This window comes from Ovis canadensis, chromosome X (assembly GCF_042477335.2).
Source record: "Ovis canadensis isolate MfBH-ARS-UI-01 breed Bighorn chromosome X, ARS-UI_OviCan_v2, whole genome shotgun sequence".
In the NCBI taxonomy this organism is placed as follows: Eukaryota; Metazoa; Chordata; class Mammalia; order Artiodactyla; family Bovidae; genus Ovis; species Ovis canadensis.
The window spans coordinates 20698137-20714785 of record NC_091727.1 but is presented as its reverse complement, the minus strand read 5'-3'; the positions used below and the strand labels follow the sequence as shown (position 1 = coordinate 20714785).

Here is a 16649-nt window from a genome sequence, read left to right as displayed (position 1 = left end):
GATTAAAAAAAAAACAACATATAGATAGAGATATATAGATATATGGCAGGGATGTCAACAGGATAGTTTGTGGTTTCTCTGTCATCAGCCTCTTTCATGAATTATGGTACTCATTAGAATGACTGTAAATATGAAACAAACAAACAGAAACCCTCAACTGAGCTCCCACAGTTGATGACGAGACCACAGTTTTTGAAGCTTCCTGAGCACAGTCCCATAAAGAGTTAATAAAACCAGGAGGGTGAAGGGGAGCGGGAGAAGAGCACAACTAGTAAAGGGCAGCAAGGTATTCCATACAAATAAAGCTATTACTTTTTTCAGATGATAAATGGTTTTATAATAATGACTTTTTACCCTTGATTATCTTAGACTTCTACCTTATAGTTATCTTTACTTTTGCCTGATTTTGAACTTTAAATAATTGGAGTCTTGCAACATTATGTCTTTTCCAACTTCATTCTCTGATTTTTATGTTTTAGAAATTGACCCATGTTGTGCTGCGTAACTCTAGCTGATTCATTTTACTGCTCTGTAGTATTACATTGTATACATATACTGTAATTTATTTACTCATGATTAGTGAATAACTGTGGGGTTGTTTAACATTTTGATGATATGAGTGTGCACGTGCTGCTATAAACTTATACATGTCTCCTGATACACATGTACAAGAGTTTCTCTAGATTAATCCCTTTGTTTATTTTTATCATTTTTATTTTTTATGTTAATACTGGATGCTTGGGGCTGGTGCACTGAGACGACCCAAAAGGATGGTACGGGGAGGGAAGAGGGTGGGGGGTTCAGGATGGGGAACACGTGTATACCTGTGGTGGATTCATGTTGATGTATGGCAAAACCAGACAGCAGCCCACCAGGCTCCCCCATCCCTGGGATTCTCCAGGCAAGAACACTGGAGTGGGTTGCCATTTCCTTCTCCAATGCATGAAAGTGAAAAGTGAAAGTGAAGTCACCCAGTCGTGTCCAACTCTTCTCGATCCCATGGACTGCAGCCTACCAGGCTCCTCATCCATGGGAGTTTCCAGGCAAGAGTACTGGAGTGGGGTGCCATTGCCTTCTCCAATACAATATTGTAATTAACCTCAAATTAAAATTAATAAATTTATATTAAAAAATTTTTTTCAAACCTAGCAGGAAATTGTAAGAATTAATCTGTATTCATAGTTATTTTTCACAGAATCATTTGGCAAGAAATTATAGACATGATATCTCTTGACCTAAAAATATTTCAACATGTGTTTCCCAGAAATAATGCATTCTTTTAAATAACCATAATACAATTATTCAATTTGGAACATTTATCACTGATATGATAGCATTATCTTATATAACATAATCATTCAAATTTCTTGAATTGTTTATCTATGTCCTTTAATGCTTTTTATTTTTATCCAAGGTCACTTGTTGCATTTATTTGCCAAATTTTTTTGGTCTTCTTTAATTAAGAACAATTTTTCAGACTGAATTTGCCCTTACCATGCTGACCTTTTGGAAGAGTAGAAGTCAGTTGGTTTGTAGTGCTTGCATGCACGCTCAGCCACTCAGCTGTGTCAGATTCTTTGTGATCCTACGGACTGTAGCCATTGGTTTGTAGATTATTCCTGTGTTTTAATTTGCGAAATATCTCATCATGATTAGATTCACGTTAACTCCTTTCTTTTAAAATTCTCTTCTTCCAAGTTTTAAATTTTATATGTGAAATGTTTCTAACAAAGAGTTGTCTCAATGGCTTATTGAGTTATATAAAAATCCAAATCTGCTGTAGATGTCTAATTAAAAAAGTGTGAGTAGTTCTTGGTGACTTGAACTATTCTTGTTGACATGTTACTTTTAGAGAATAAAGAGGAGTAACATGGATTTTTTCTGCAAGTGTAGATCAAGTTGCTTCAATTATGTCTGACTCCTGGTGACCCCAAGGACTATAGCCTGCCAGGCTCCTCTGTCCATGGGATTCTCCAGGCAAGAATACTGGAGTGGGTTGCCATTTCCTTCTCCAGGGATCTTCCTGACCCAGGGATCGAACCCGTGTCTCTTATATCTCTTGCACTGGCAGGCAGGTTCTTTACCACTGGCATCACCTAGGAAGCCCCCTTTTTAATTTAGATTTTAGAGTTTTATATGTGCTGAGTGATGTAATTTTCTGGTGACCTTGATTAAGAATTTATTCCTACAATATTTATAATACAAAATGATGCTAACCTAGTGACCACCTCCCAGCAAAGGACCAGGAATGAAAGCACATATAATAATCTTCTAGTGCAAATGCCTACTTGATCTTTTATCAAGTCCAAGAGCATTTCTTCTTCATCCCTAATCATTATCCTGAGAGTTGGAATTTACTCACATTTACTAATTTGAACTGCAATTCTATTTCAGAGAGTTTTGTTTTTAGTTTGTTATGTATTGTTAGAAAAACTATTCACCTCAGTTTAATTCAACAGATACATATTTAGTATCTAATGTGTGGCAGACAATATGTTAGGCACTAAGGCAATGATGGTGAAAATGCAGCATTTTTTCCCTTTAGGTGTTCATAGTTCAATAGGGGAATCATTTATCTATATAAATGACAGTATATTGAGGTAAGCACCTTAACAGCATTACGAATGAAGTGTGGTGGGAGCTCAGAATAGGAAGCAAGTAACTGTTCTTGAGGAGCATGACGGTTGGCTTCTGAGCTAAGCCTTTAAAGATCAGTAAGGGGTTCCTACACAGAAAAGAAGAGACAGAGACTACATGCTGGGCACAATTCTGGATACTTTGGGGGAGTCTTAATCTAACCAAAGAAATAGGCATAGATGTAAACTGAGTTAGCAGTTCTACTGTTCTAGAAGCACAGAGTGCAATGAAAGGACTGAAATGTAGAGATACAGTCTGACCTGGAGGAGTGCATGTAGAGGGGAGTGCATCTCAACGTTCATGTCTACAAACAAAATTCCTATACAAAAATCTCTTTTTGTGTAGTTCAGAATATAATACAGGTCAGTAAATTCCCTCAAAGAAAGTTGAACAGGCAGCAAAATTCTGTGTGGATAAAAAATGCATGAGTTCTACATTTTGGTGTGAGGGGAACACTCACTGAACATGTCCCTCCATTAAGCTGGCACAGATGTCACCAATCCTAAGAATTAGATGAAGCGTCCAGCTAGGCAGTTTTATTTCCAGCCCACTAAAATAACATGTTATTATGTTCTTGTCAGGTTTAATATAGACAACTATAGGATTTGCTTTGCTTTGAAAATCATTCAGTCCCGATAATTACCCTCTATTTATTAAATAAATCAGATTGCTCACTTCATGCTCACCGTTCTCATTTTTCCTCTTATAAATGCCTTATCATAATCTAATCTATGAATACATTTTAAGCTCTAAAATATAATTTTGAAATGTTTTTAAGTTTCTGTCTTGAAAGTAACCTTCTTCCTAGTTAATAATGCCTTATTTCTATTAAAGTTTGGTAATATAGTCAAAGGTACCTACACATCATCCACCCATCTACTTATCATATCAGTCCATCTATTCATATCATCATTCAGTTCAGTTCAGTTCAGTTCAGTCGCTCAGTCGTGTGCGACTCTTTGCGACCCCATGAATCGCAGCACGCCAGGCCTCCCTGTCCATCACCAACTCCCGGAGTTCACTCAAACTCACGTCCATCGAGTCCGTGATGCCGTCCAGCCATCTCATCCTCTGTTATCCTCTTTTCCTCCTGCCCCCAATCCTTCCCAGCATCAGAGTCTTTTCCAATGAGTCAACTCTTCGCATGAGGTGGCCAAAGTACTGGAGTTTCAGCTTTAGCATCATTTCTTCCAAAGAACACCCAGGTCTGATCTCCTTTAGAATGGGCTGGTTGGATCTCCTTGCAGTCCAAGGGACTCCCAGGAGTCTTCTCCAACACCACAGTTCAAAAGCATCAATTCTTCGGCGCTCAGCTTTCTTCACAGTCCAACTCTCACATCCGTACATGACCACTGGAAAAACCATAGCCTTGACTAGATGGACCTTTGTTGGCCAAGTAATGTCTCTGCTTTTCAATATGCTATCAAGTTTGGTCATAACTTTTCTTCCAAGGAGTAAGCGTCTTTTAATTTCATGGCTGCAATCACCATCTGCAGTGATTTGGGAGCCCCCCAAAATAAAGTCTGACACTGTTTCCACTGTTTCCCCATCTATTTCCCATGAAGTATCATCATTAATCTTTGTCAATTGCATGTGTACATGGAGAACTTTCCTCAGGCTGTAGCAAATCTACAAACCTGACATTTTTGGGAGAACCTCCATTTTTCAGCATAGATCAGGAGGTGGCCTTCCTGGTCTGTGCTAAAAATCACATTTGTTCTCACAAACAACCTTCAATCCACCAGCCTTTTCATCATCAAAACAAACTGGGCTAAGCCAGTTTCTTCCCTTTCATATGCATTCTTGAAATCACATGTCACCATTTTTGACATGTTATCCCCTTAATGATTTCCCTTGATGTTCATTGTAAACTGACTTGATCTGAATAAAAATGCAAGAAATGGAGGCACAAGGCAGGGTTTACCTTCACATTTCCAGTGGGATTATCGAAAAGCAAGTGAGTTCCAGAAAAACGTCTACTTCTGCTTTATTGACTATGCCAAAGCCTTTGACTATGTGGATCACAACACACTGTGGGAAATTCTTCAAGAGATTGGAATACCAGACCACCTAACCTGCCTCTTGAGAAATCTGTATGCAGGTGAACAAGCAACAGTTAGAACTGGATGTGGAACAACAGACTGGTTCCAAATAGGGAAAGGAGTATGTCAAGGCTGTATATTGTCATCCTGCTTATTTAACTTACATGCAGAGTACATCATGAGAAACGCTGGGCTGGGAGAAGCACAAGCTGGAATCAATATTGCTGGGAGAAATATCAATAACTTTAGATATGCAGATGACACCACCCTTATGGCAGAAAGCAAAGAAGAACAGTGAGAGACCTTATTTTTGGGGGCTTCAAAATCACTGTGGATGGTGACTGCAGCCATGAAATTAAAAGATGCTTACTCTTTGGAAGAAAAATTATGACCAACCTAGACAGCATATTAAAATGCAGAGACATTACTTTGCCAACAATGGTCCATCTAGTCAAGGCTATGGTTTTCCCAGTAGTCATGTATGGATGTGAGAGCTGGACTTAAAAAAAGCTGAGTACCAAGGAGTTGATGCTTTTGGACTGTGGTGAGGAGACGACTCTTGAGAGTCCCTTGGACTGCAAGGAGATCCAACCAGTCCATCCTAAAGGAAATCAGTCTTGAATATTCATTGGAAGGACTGATATCGAAGCTGAAACTCCAATATTTTGGCCCCCTGATGCAAAGAGCTGACTCATTTGAAAAGACCCTGATGCTGGGAAAGATTAAAGGTGGGAGGAGAAGGGGACGACATAGGATGAGATGGTTAGATGTCATCACCAACTCAATGGACATGAGTTTGAGTAAACTCCGGGAGTTGGTGATGGACAGGGAGGCCTGGCGTGCTGCAGTCCATGGGGTTGCAAAGAGTCGGACACAACTGAGCGACTGAACTGAAGAACCAAATGAACTGTCCATCTTCATCTATTCTTTCATGTGTTGTATGCTTATTTGCTCAGTCATGTCTGACTCTTTGCAACCCCATGGACTGTGGCCCACCAGGCTCCTCTGTCCATGGGATTCTCCAGACAAGAATATTGGAGTACGTAGTGATTCCCATTCCCTTCTCTGGGGTATCTTCCCAACCCAGGGATCGAATCTGGGTCTCCTGCATTGTAGTGGATTCTTTATCATCTGAGCCACCAGGGAAGCCCATTCTTTAATAAGCATTCACAGAACATTTGGACATGAGTATACTGAAAAGAACAAGCTGGTCTCTGCTCTTAAGGACTACAAATTCTAATAGGGGAAACCCAACATTGACAGACTTATTCTCGGAGTATATAATGAGAGCAGAAAGAGAGTGGTGACTGGGGAGACTAAGGTTTGCATAAAGAGCAATTGCCCTGAAGGAAAAGGAGAGCATGCAAAACTTAATATCCTCCTATAAAATTCATGGTGATGCAAGAGGGCACAGGAGTTAAACCTACCAAATATGCAGGGTACGATTATATTCTGAAACATTATCCTGTGTTTCTTTCCCTATTATTTCTTGTTTCTCAAACTGATCATTCATTCAGATAATGGTAAACATAGTCCTAACAGATACTGACAGAACAGAATTTGCAGACTGGGATTTTATGCCAGTCTCCACATTCTCTCCCTCCTTTTCTCCTCTCTCAGAAGGCAACTCTTAACCAGTTACTGATGGGGTGAGAGGATAAATATTCCAACTCATGTCCCATGAGGGGGAACACTTTGAGGAGTGACCTCCATTGTCTCTGGGGATAGACTCTGAGGTAGAGTCAAAGTTACTCTCTTATAGGACTTAGCTTAATATTACACCCTTGCTTGGCTCCTTCCTTTCCGTATTCCAATTTCATATCCCTCTACTGTCTTTTTAGGAGAACATGTCCTAATAAAGTACTTTTACACAAATCTTCATCTCATGATCTGCTCCTGGAGACCCAGCATGAGAGAATATTCTATGCTTATAAGAAATACAAAGGGCAAAGAAAGGAGTCAGTGCTCAACTTTTTAGGCTCAAAACAGCCCTTTCAAGCTCCCCAAAGAGATGACAATGTTAAGAGTAAAAAATTTTGAGTTGAAGAGTCAGAGCCTCAACGGTTCAGGAGACAAAGTTTATGACATAAATAGAAGACATGAAAAAATACAAAATAAGTCATGTCAGTTTTTGCCACCTGTTTAAATTAGATAGAGTTCTCACAGACTGGTCTAAAGAATTAGAGGGTCAGGAAACACATTTTTAAAAAATTTATTTTAATTGGAGGCTAATTACTTTACAATATTGTGGTGGTTTTTGCCATACATTGACCTGAATCAGCCATGGGTGTATATGTGCTCCCCATCCTGAACCCCCCCACCTCCCTCCCCATCCCATCCCTCTGGGTCATCCCAGTGCACCAGCCCTGAGCACCCTGCCTCATGCATCGAACCTGGACTGATGATCTATTTCACATATGATAATATACATGTTTCAGTGCTATTCTCTCAGATCATCCCACCCTCGCCTTCACCCACAGAGTCCAAAAGTCTGTTCTTTACATCTGTGTCTCTTTTGCTGTCTCGCATACAGGGCCATTGTTACCATCTTTCTGAATTCCATATATATGCATTAATATACTGTATTGGTGTTTTTCTTTCTGACTTACTTCTCTCTGTATAATAGGCTCCAGTTTCATCCACCTCATTAGAACTGGCTCAAATGCATTCTTTTTAATAGCTGAGTAATGTTCAATTGTGGGTATGTACCACAGCTTTCTTATCCATTCATCTGCTGATGGACATCTAGGTTGCTTCCATGTCCTGGCTATTATAAACAGTGCTGTGATGAACACTGGGGTACACGTCTCTTTCAATTCTGGTTTCCTTGGTGTGTATGCCCAGCAGTGGTATTGCTGGGTCATAGGGCAGTTCTATTTCCAGTATTTTAAGGAATCTCCACACTGTTCTCCATAGTGGCTGTACTAGTTTGCATTCCCACCAACAGTGTAAGAGGATTCCCTTTTCTCCACACCCTCTCCAGCATTTATTGCTTGTAGAGGAGAACATAGGCAAAACACTCTCCGACATAAATCACAGCAGGATCCTCTATGACCCACCTCCCAGAATACTGGAAATAAAAGCAAAAATAAACAAATGAGATCTAATTAAACTTAAAAGCTTCTGCACAACAAAGGAAACTATAAGCAAGGTGAAAAGACAGCCTTCAGAATGGGAGAAATAATAGCAAATGAAGCAACTGACAAACAACTAATCTCAAAAATATACAAGCAACTTATGCAGCTCAATTCCAGAAAAATAAACGACCCAATCAAAAAATGGGCCAAAGAACTAAATAGACATTTCTCCAAAGAAGACATACAGATGGCTAACAAACACATGAACAGATGCTCAACATCACTCACTATCAGAGAAATGCAAATCAAAACCACAATGAGGTACCATTTCACACCAGTCAGAATGGCTGTGATCCAAAAGTCTACAAGCAATAAATGCTGGAGAGGGTGTGGAGAAAAGGGAACCCTCTTACGCTGTTGGTGGGAATGCAAACTAGTACAGCCACTATGGAGAACAGTGTGGAGATTCCTTAAAAACCTGGAAATAGAATTGCCCTATGACCCAGCAATCCCACTGCTGGGCATATACACTAAGGAAACCAGAATTGAAAGAGACACATATACCCCAATGTTCATCACAGCACTGTTTATAATAGCCAGGACATGGAAGCAACCTAGATGTCCATCAGCAGATGAATGGATAAGAAAGCTGTGGTACATATACACAATGGAGTATTACTCAGCCATTAAAAAGAATACATTTGTGTGATCCTTTTAATATGTTGTTGGTTTCTGTTTGCTAGAATTGTGTTAAGGATTTTTGCATCTGTGTTCATCAGTGATATTGGCCTGTAGTTTTCTTTTTTGTGTGGCATCTTTGTCTGGTTTTGATATTAGCATGATGGTGGCCTCATAGAATGAGTTTGGAAGTTGACCTTCCTCTGCAATTTTCTGGAAGAGTTTGAGTAGGATAGGTGTTAGTTCTTCTCTAAATTTTTGGTAGGATTCAGCTGTGAAGCCATCTGGTCCTGGGCTTTTGTTTGTTGGAAGATTTCTGAGTACAGTTTCAATTTCTGTGCTTGTGATGTGTCTGTTAAGATTTTCTATTTCTCCTTGGTTCAGTTTTGGAGAGTTATACTTTTCTAAGAATTTGTCCATTTCTTCCAAGTTGTCCATTTCATTGGCACATAGTTGCTGATAGTAGTCTCTTATGATCTTTTGTATTTCTGTATTGTCTGTTGTGATTTCCTCATTTTCATTTCAATTTTGTTGATTTGATTCTTCTCCCTTTTCTTCTTGATGAGTCTGGCTACTGGTTTGTCTATTTTATTTATCTTCTCAAAGAACCAGCTTTTGGCTTTGTTGATTTTGGCTATGGTCTCCTTTGTTTCTTTTGCATTTATTTCTGCCTTAATTTTTGTGATTTCTTTCCTTCTACTAACCCTGAGATGCTTCATTTCTTCTTTTTCTAGTTGGTTTAGGTGTAGAGTTAGGTTATTTATTGATTTCTCTCCTGTTTCTTGAGATAGGCTTGTATTGATATGAACCTTCCCCTTAGTACTGCTTTTACTGAATCCCATAGGTTTGGGGTTGTTGTGTTTTCATTTTTTGTTTCTATGCATATTTTGATTTCTTTTTTGATTTCTTCTGTGATTTGTGGGTTATTCAGAAGGAGACACAATTATTGATATAGATTTTGGTGTGAGTCCCTGACAATGGGTCCTCAGGTCTCATTTCTGAAAACTGCTCCTTGAGTCCCCATCCCAGACCTCTCCCTGTGAGGAAAGAAGAAGGAGCTGAGTGTAGAGATGGTAAAGGATGTATGGGGCTGTATGGTCATAGGAAGGAGGGCACAGATTTCCCTGCATTTCCTTGACAATTGGAGACTAGAAGGAAATGAGGATGCTTCCGAATCTGAGCAGAGCTAGAAGATAAAGGCTAGATAAATGGAGCCTTAATTGTCACAGTAGATTCCATCGTGGATAGATATTCTGACACCTGGATATCACTCACACAGTGGTCACCATGTCTTTTTTCCTGACTGTGGTAGAACATTTTGGTGTCCCATATCACATTCTTTTGGCAATCCTCAGATAGTAATTGCAACTCTAGTGGATCGTTCTTGTATGCTCAGCAAACTACCCCAAGCATGCACACAAGATTTATACTTTATTGTCTTAGGACATTTTCTGAAGATACAGGGGTTTTCTCAACCTGCGTGCAAGGTACAGGGCAATTAATGCCTCCAGGAAAAATTTTAAACCAATGAGGAGTGAGCATTGAAAGATAAGTGTTCCAACACCCTATTTTCCAAAGGCAATAATGGGTTGCGTACTAACCAGCTATTAAGGGGTCACAGTTGGGATAGAACCCCAATTGCCAACAGCTCAATAAAAATAATCTGTACTGTTTTATTCTTCTCTCATGTCTCAGTTTTTTCACTCTCTCGTTAGTTTCCAAAGATACACTTCATATAAACTATTAGAATCCAATTCTTCATCTCAGATGTTGCTTTTGTGGCACCCAAACTAAGAAATGTGAAAAAGTGGTAAGGGAAGAACTCTTTTTTGACCTATAAAATCCTGAATTGAGTGACTTACCTTAAATTAACAAACTCTGACTTTTTGCTATCACTAGAATAAAGTTTCAAAATAGGGATTTAGTTCAGTTATAGAGAAATAAAATTTATATTTTTGCCTACCTCAATTCATAGTTTGTAACTATTTTTTCCACTGTATGTGCTAGTTGTCACTGACAAGCCCACTATCTCTCTCTCCTTTATTTATTAATTTTTTGTATTTTTAATGACTGAAATAAAACTAAAACCACAGCTTCTGGAAGAACCATTTATTCTTGCCAGTCTTGTATCTCTCCTTGAACTTGACCTTGGCCTCTCATTGAGCCTTGCCATTTGAAAGAAGAGTCTCTGAAGACATCCCTGTTGACAACAGTTTTGTCCAAGGGGCTATTGACAGAAAACCTTGTGGGCATGAGGTGATGATAAAGTTTCACAAAAGACTTGATCTTTGATCTCTTGCCCATTTTCTTCTTGCCCATGGCACTTTGTAGGGATAGCGATCAATTCTAGCTACCAGAGCATGGCTGTAGGGTCAATCTGAGATGCCATCATCAATGTTCTTCACGATGATCACTTTGTGTCCAGAATAGCAACTGGCCAGGAACAGCCTCACCAGCATCACCTGGGGTCAGAGAAACATAAGCCCTCTTAGAGGAGGTCACCATTAACCCCACCATGGAGCTGCCAGAACTTACTCAGGACTGGGAAATAGACTCTTGGGTGGTATGAATATAAACTCATGCACCCATATATACGGAATTTAGAAATATGGTAATGATGACCCTGCATGCGAGACAGCAAAAGAGACACAGATGTATAGAACGGACTTTTGGACTCTGAGGGAGAGGGAGAGGGTGGGATGATTTGGGAGAATGGCATTGAAACATGTATACTATCATGTAAGAAGTGAAGTGCCAGTCTATGTTCGATACAGGATACAGGATGCTTGGGGCTGGTGCATGGGGATGATCCAGAGTGATGATATGGGGTGGGAGGTGGGAGGGGGATTCAGGATTGGGAGCGTGTATATACCCATGGTGGATTCATGTCAATGTATGGCAAAACCAATACAGTATTGTAAAGTAAAATAAAGTACATAAATAAATTAATTAAAAAAAATAAACTCGTGCACCAAGACCCAGGAGAAAGGAGCAGTGACCCCATAAGAGACTGACCCAGACTTGCCTGTGAGTGTCCAGGAGTCCCCAGCAGAGGCGTGGGTCAGTGGCGGCCTGCTGCAGGGTTGGGGGCACTGGTGTAGCATGCATGGGATCTTTTGAAGGAGGTCAGCATTATCTTCATTACCTCCACCATAGTTTGGCCCCAGGTAAATAGCAGGGAGGGAACATAGCTCCACCCATCAACAGAAAATTGGATTAAAGATGTACTGAGCATACACCTCCCCATCAGAACAAGACTCAGTTTCCCCCTCAGTCAGTCTCTCTTATCAGGAAGCTTCCATAAGGCTCTTATCCTTCTCCATCAGAGGGCAGACAGACTGAAAACCATAATCACAGAAAACTAACCAATCTAATCACATGGACCACAGCCTTGGCTAACTCAATGAAACTAGGCCATGCCATGTGGCGCCACCCAAGATGGGAGGGTCATGGTGGAGAGGTCTGACAGAATGTGGTCCACTGGAGAAGGGAATGGCAAACTACTTCAGTATTCTTGCCTTGAGAACCCCATAAACAGTATGAAAAGGCAAAAAGATAGGACACTGAAAGATGAACTCCCCAGGTTGGTAGGTGCCCAATATGCTACTGCAGATCATTGGAGTAATAACTCCAGAAAGACTGAAGGGATGGGGCCAAAGCAAAAAGAGTACCCAGTTGTGGATGTGACGGGGTGATGAAAGCAAGGTCTGATGCTGTAAAGAGCAGTATTACATAGAAACCTGGAATGTTAGGTCCATGAATCAAGGCAAATTGGAAGGGGTCAAACAGGAGACTGCAAGAGTGAATGTCGGCATTCTAGGAATCAGCGAACTAAAATGGACTGGAATGGGTGAGTTTAACTCAGATGACCATTATATCTACTACTGTGGGCAAGAATCCTTTAGAAGAAATAGAGTAGCCATCATAGTCAACAAAAGAGTCTGAAATGCAGTACTTGGATTCAATCTTGAAAATGACTGAATGATCTCTGTTCATTTCCAAGGAAAAATCATTCAATGTCACAGTAATCCAAGTCTATGCTCTGACCAGTAATGCTGAAAAGCTGAAGTTGAACAGTTCTATGAAGACCTATAAGACCTTTTAGAACTAACACCCAAAAAAGATGTCCTTTTCATTATAAGGGACTGGAATGCAAAAGTAGGGAGTCAAGAAAAACCTGGAGTAACAGGCAAATTTGGCCTTGGAATATAGAATGAAGCAGGGCAAAGGCTAATAGAGTTTTGCCAAGAAAATGCACTGGTCATAGCAAACACCTTCTTCCAACAACACAAGAGAAAACTCTACACATGGACATCACCAGATGGTCAACACCAAAATCAGATTGATTCTATTCTTTGAAGCCAAAGATGGAGAAGCTCTATACAGTCAGCAAAAACAAGACCAGGAGCTGACTGTGGCTCAGATCACAAACTCCTTATTGCCAAATTCAGACTTAAATTGAAGAAAGTGGGGAAGACCACTAGACCATTCAGGTATGACCTAAATCAAATCCCTTAGGATTATTCAGTGGAAGTGAGAAATAGATTTAAGGGACTAGATCTGATAGATAGAGTGCCTGATGAACTATGGATGGAGGTTTATGACATTGTACAGGAGAGAGGGATCAAGACCATCCCCAAGAAAAAGAAATGCAAAAAAGAAAAATGGCTGTCTGAGGAGGCCTTACATATAGCTGCAAAAAGAAGAGAAGTGAAAAGCAAAGGAGAAAAGGAAAGATATACCCATCTGAATGCAGAGTTCCAAAGAATAGCAAGGAGAGATAACAAAGACTTCCTCAGTGATCAATGCAAAGAAATAGAGGAAAACAATAGGATGGGAAAGACTAGAGACCTCTTCAAGAAAATCAGAGATACTAAGGGAATATTTCATGCAAAGATGGGCTTGATAAAGGACAGAAATGGTATGAACCTAACAGAAGCAGAAGATATTAAGAAGAAGTGGCAACAATACGCAGAAGAACTATACAAAAAAAGATCTTCACACCACAATGGTGTGATTACTCACCTAGAGCCAGACATCCTGGAATGCAAATTCAAGTGGCCTTAGGAAGCATCACTATGAACAAAGCTAGTGGAGGTGATGGAATTCCAGTTGAGCTGTTTCAAATCCTGAAAGATGATGCCATGAAAGTGCTGTACTCAATATGCCAGCAAATTTGGACAACTCAGCAGTGGCCACAGGACTGGAAATGGTCAGTTTTCATTCCCATCCCAAAGAAAGTCAATGCCAAAGAATGCTCAAACTACCACACAATTGCACTGATTTCACATGCTAGTAAAGTAATGCTCAAAATTCTCCAAGCTAGGCTTCAATAATATGTGAACTTCTGGATTTACAAAAGGCAGAGGAACCAGATCAAATTGCCAACATCTGTTGGATCACTGAAAAAGCAAGAGAGTTCCAGAAAAACATCTACTTCTGCATTATTGATTATGCCAAAGCCTTTGACTGTGTGGATCACAACAGACTGTGGAAAATTCTTCAAGAGATGGGAATACCAGACCACCTGACCTGCCTCCTGAGAAATCTGTATTCAGGTCAGGAAGAAACAGTTAGAACTGGACAACAGACTAACTCCAAATAGGGAAAGGAGTACATCAAGGCTGTATATTGTCATCCTGCTTATTTAACTTATATGCAGAATACATCATGAGAAATGCTGGGCTGGATGAAGCACAAGCTGGAATCAACATTGCCAGGAAAAATATCAATAACCTCAGAAACACACATGACACCACACTTATGGCAGAAAGCGAAGAACTAAAGAGCCTTTTGATGAAAGTGAAAGAGGAGAGTGAAAAAGTTGGCTTAAAGCTCAACTTTCAGAAAACTAAGATCATGGCATCTGGTCCCATCATTTCATGGCAAATAGATGGGAAAACAGTGGAAACAGTGGCAGGCTTTAATTTGGGGGGGCTCCAAAATCACTGCAGATGGTGACTGCAGTCATGAAATTAAAAGATGCTTACTCTTTGGAAGGAAAGTTATGATCAACTTAGACAGCATATTAAAAAGCAGAGACATTAGTTTGCTGACTAAGGTCCGTCTAGTCAAGTCTATGGTTTTTCCATTAGTCACATATGGATGTGAGAGTTGGACTATAAAGAAAGCTGAGTGGTGAAGTGTGGATGCTTTTGAACTGTGGTGTTGGAGAAGACTCTTGAGAGTCCCTTGGACTGCAAGGAGATCCAACCAGTCCATCTTAAAGGAAATCAGTCCTGAATATTCACTGGAAGGACTGATGTTGAAGCTAAAACTCCAATACTTTGGCACCTGATGTGAAGAGCTGACTCATTGGAAAAGACCCTGAACCTGGGAAAGACTGAAGGCAGGAGGAGAAGGGGAGAACATAGGATGAGATGGTTAGATATCATCATTCACTCAATGGACATGAGTTTGAGTAAGCTCCGGGAGTTGGTGATGGACAGAGTGGCCTGGTGTATGGGGTCCATGAAGTTGCGAAGAGTCAGACATGCCTGAGCGACTGAACTGTCTGACTGAGCATCACCTTCCCGAGTTTTGTGAACTTGTCCATTTGACAGCAACCACTCAGGCCTATAGCAGAAAGCCCATTATCTCTTTTTGAGAATTGCCTAAATCAATCCTCCAGCCTGAGGAAAGGCATCTTGGTGAACATTAGCCACTTAATGGCTAGAAATGCCTCAAGAGCTGACAACCCTGGTTGGCTGGCTAGTAATATAGGAGGAAATTTGTGGCCCAAAACTGGGCCTAGAAAAGTAATGACAATTAATTGTGTCAATCATCGACTCTACCTTTGGCATCTCAAAGAAGTATGCAAAGTATCAAATAATTGTTAGTAGAAAGAGACATAATATAGAAAGATAAAGATAGCATGGAGTGAAAAGAATAGTGTTAGAACACTACTGCAAAGTTCCATAGAATCTTGGTGCTTAAGGGTTGACCAAGTGTCTTGATGTCTTAGGTCTGGAGTGGCAGCTATTCCTAGTTTTGTGTGAGATTCTTTTCTGCTACAATAAAAGTTTTGCAACAACCCCAAATACCTTAGGTGGATAGAATTAGTCTCCATTTCCTGTAATCTAAAGGGTCTAATTTTACCCTAATTGCAAGTAGTTCAGTAAGGAACTGAAGTGAGAGATAAGAGTTAAGACTGGAGACTAGGCAGTTAGAATAACAGTCTTGAAAATAAGAGGGAGATAATGAAGAATTTTAAACAACGGAATGATTCCCTCCAAATTCCCAAGTGCTGAACTGAATATTTGAAAGTCACATAATTGGAAGTGTAGAGGGTAGTTTGAATGTTTTTTCTATAATCAGAAGAAAAAATGAAGGCCTGATGCTGAAGTTATGCCATGTTTGGTTGGGAAAATCATGAGATCAGTTTTAGACTCTGTGAGTTTAAAGTCCCTCTGGTAATTTCAGATGAAGTGTCTAGAAGTTGTTGGATTTATGGGTCTGAAACACAGAAGAGATATTCTGATTGGTGACATAGATGTTAGTCATTTGTCGTTAGTATTGGTGGAAGCCATGGCTGAAGGTAGAATCTCCCCAAAAGATTATCCAGCGTGAAAAGAAAAGAGGACAGAATGTGGATTTGTGGCAGCAGCAAAATCAAAAAGGGAGGGGAGAAGAAGAGGTACTCGTAAGGTAGATTGAAGAGTTGCCAGATAGGTAGAAAGAAAACCAAGAGGTACTCTCTCTATGAGTTATAGCAAATGTGTAATATGATGATTGAATAAATGCCCCCACAAATCCTTGGAAATTATCCTTTGTAATTTATAAGTATTTGCATTTATTTGGTTAAAATATATCAATTTACCTTTGTAATACTTGGTAAACCTGTTAAATGAGTGCGATGCAAGACAGGAATGAAACACAAGGATTACTTTTCTACTCACACATAGCAGTAGATGTGCTATACTTTGACTCACAGCTCAAATGGTTGATTCATCATTACAGTTCGTGGGCCCATCGTGCTGTCTGTTGCCACATATTCACATCATCCACTTATTCTTCCAGTACTTATTTTTTAAATAAAAACTAATTGTAAGCTTTCATATATTGATAAATTATAAAATGCTGCTTCTGTCTCCTCCATTCTTATCTTTGCTCCCTCTTCTCTATTCATATTGGTGTGTGACATTGTTGCTCTCACCAAATGAGTCATTTGAAGTGGGAATATGAATTTAAAAGGTCAAGCCATCTCAAAAAGAAC

At 39.9% G+C, this 16649-nt stretch overlaps 1 pseudogene; it reads right to left on the bottom strand.

Moving 5' to 3' along the window:
- Positions 1–10515: 10515 nt before the first annotated feature.
- On the bottom strand, positions 10516–14990 carry LOC138929873 (large ribosomal subunit protein eL27-like; annotated as a pseudogene).
- Between the last annotated feature and the right edge of the window lie 1659 nt (positions 14991–16649).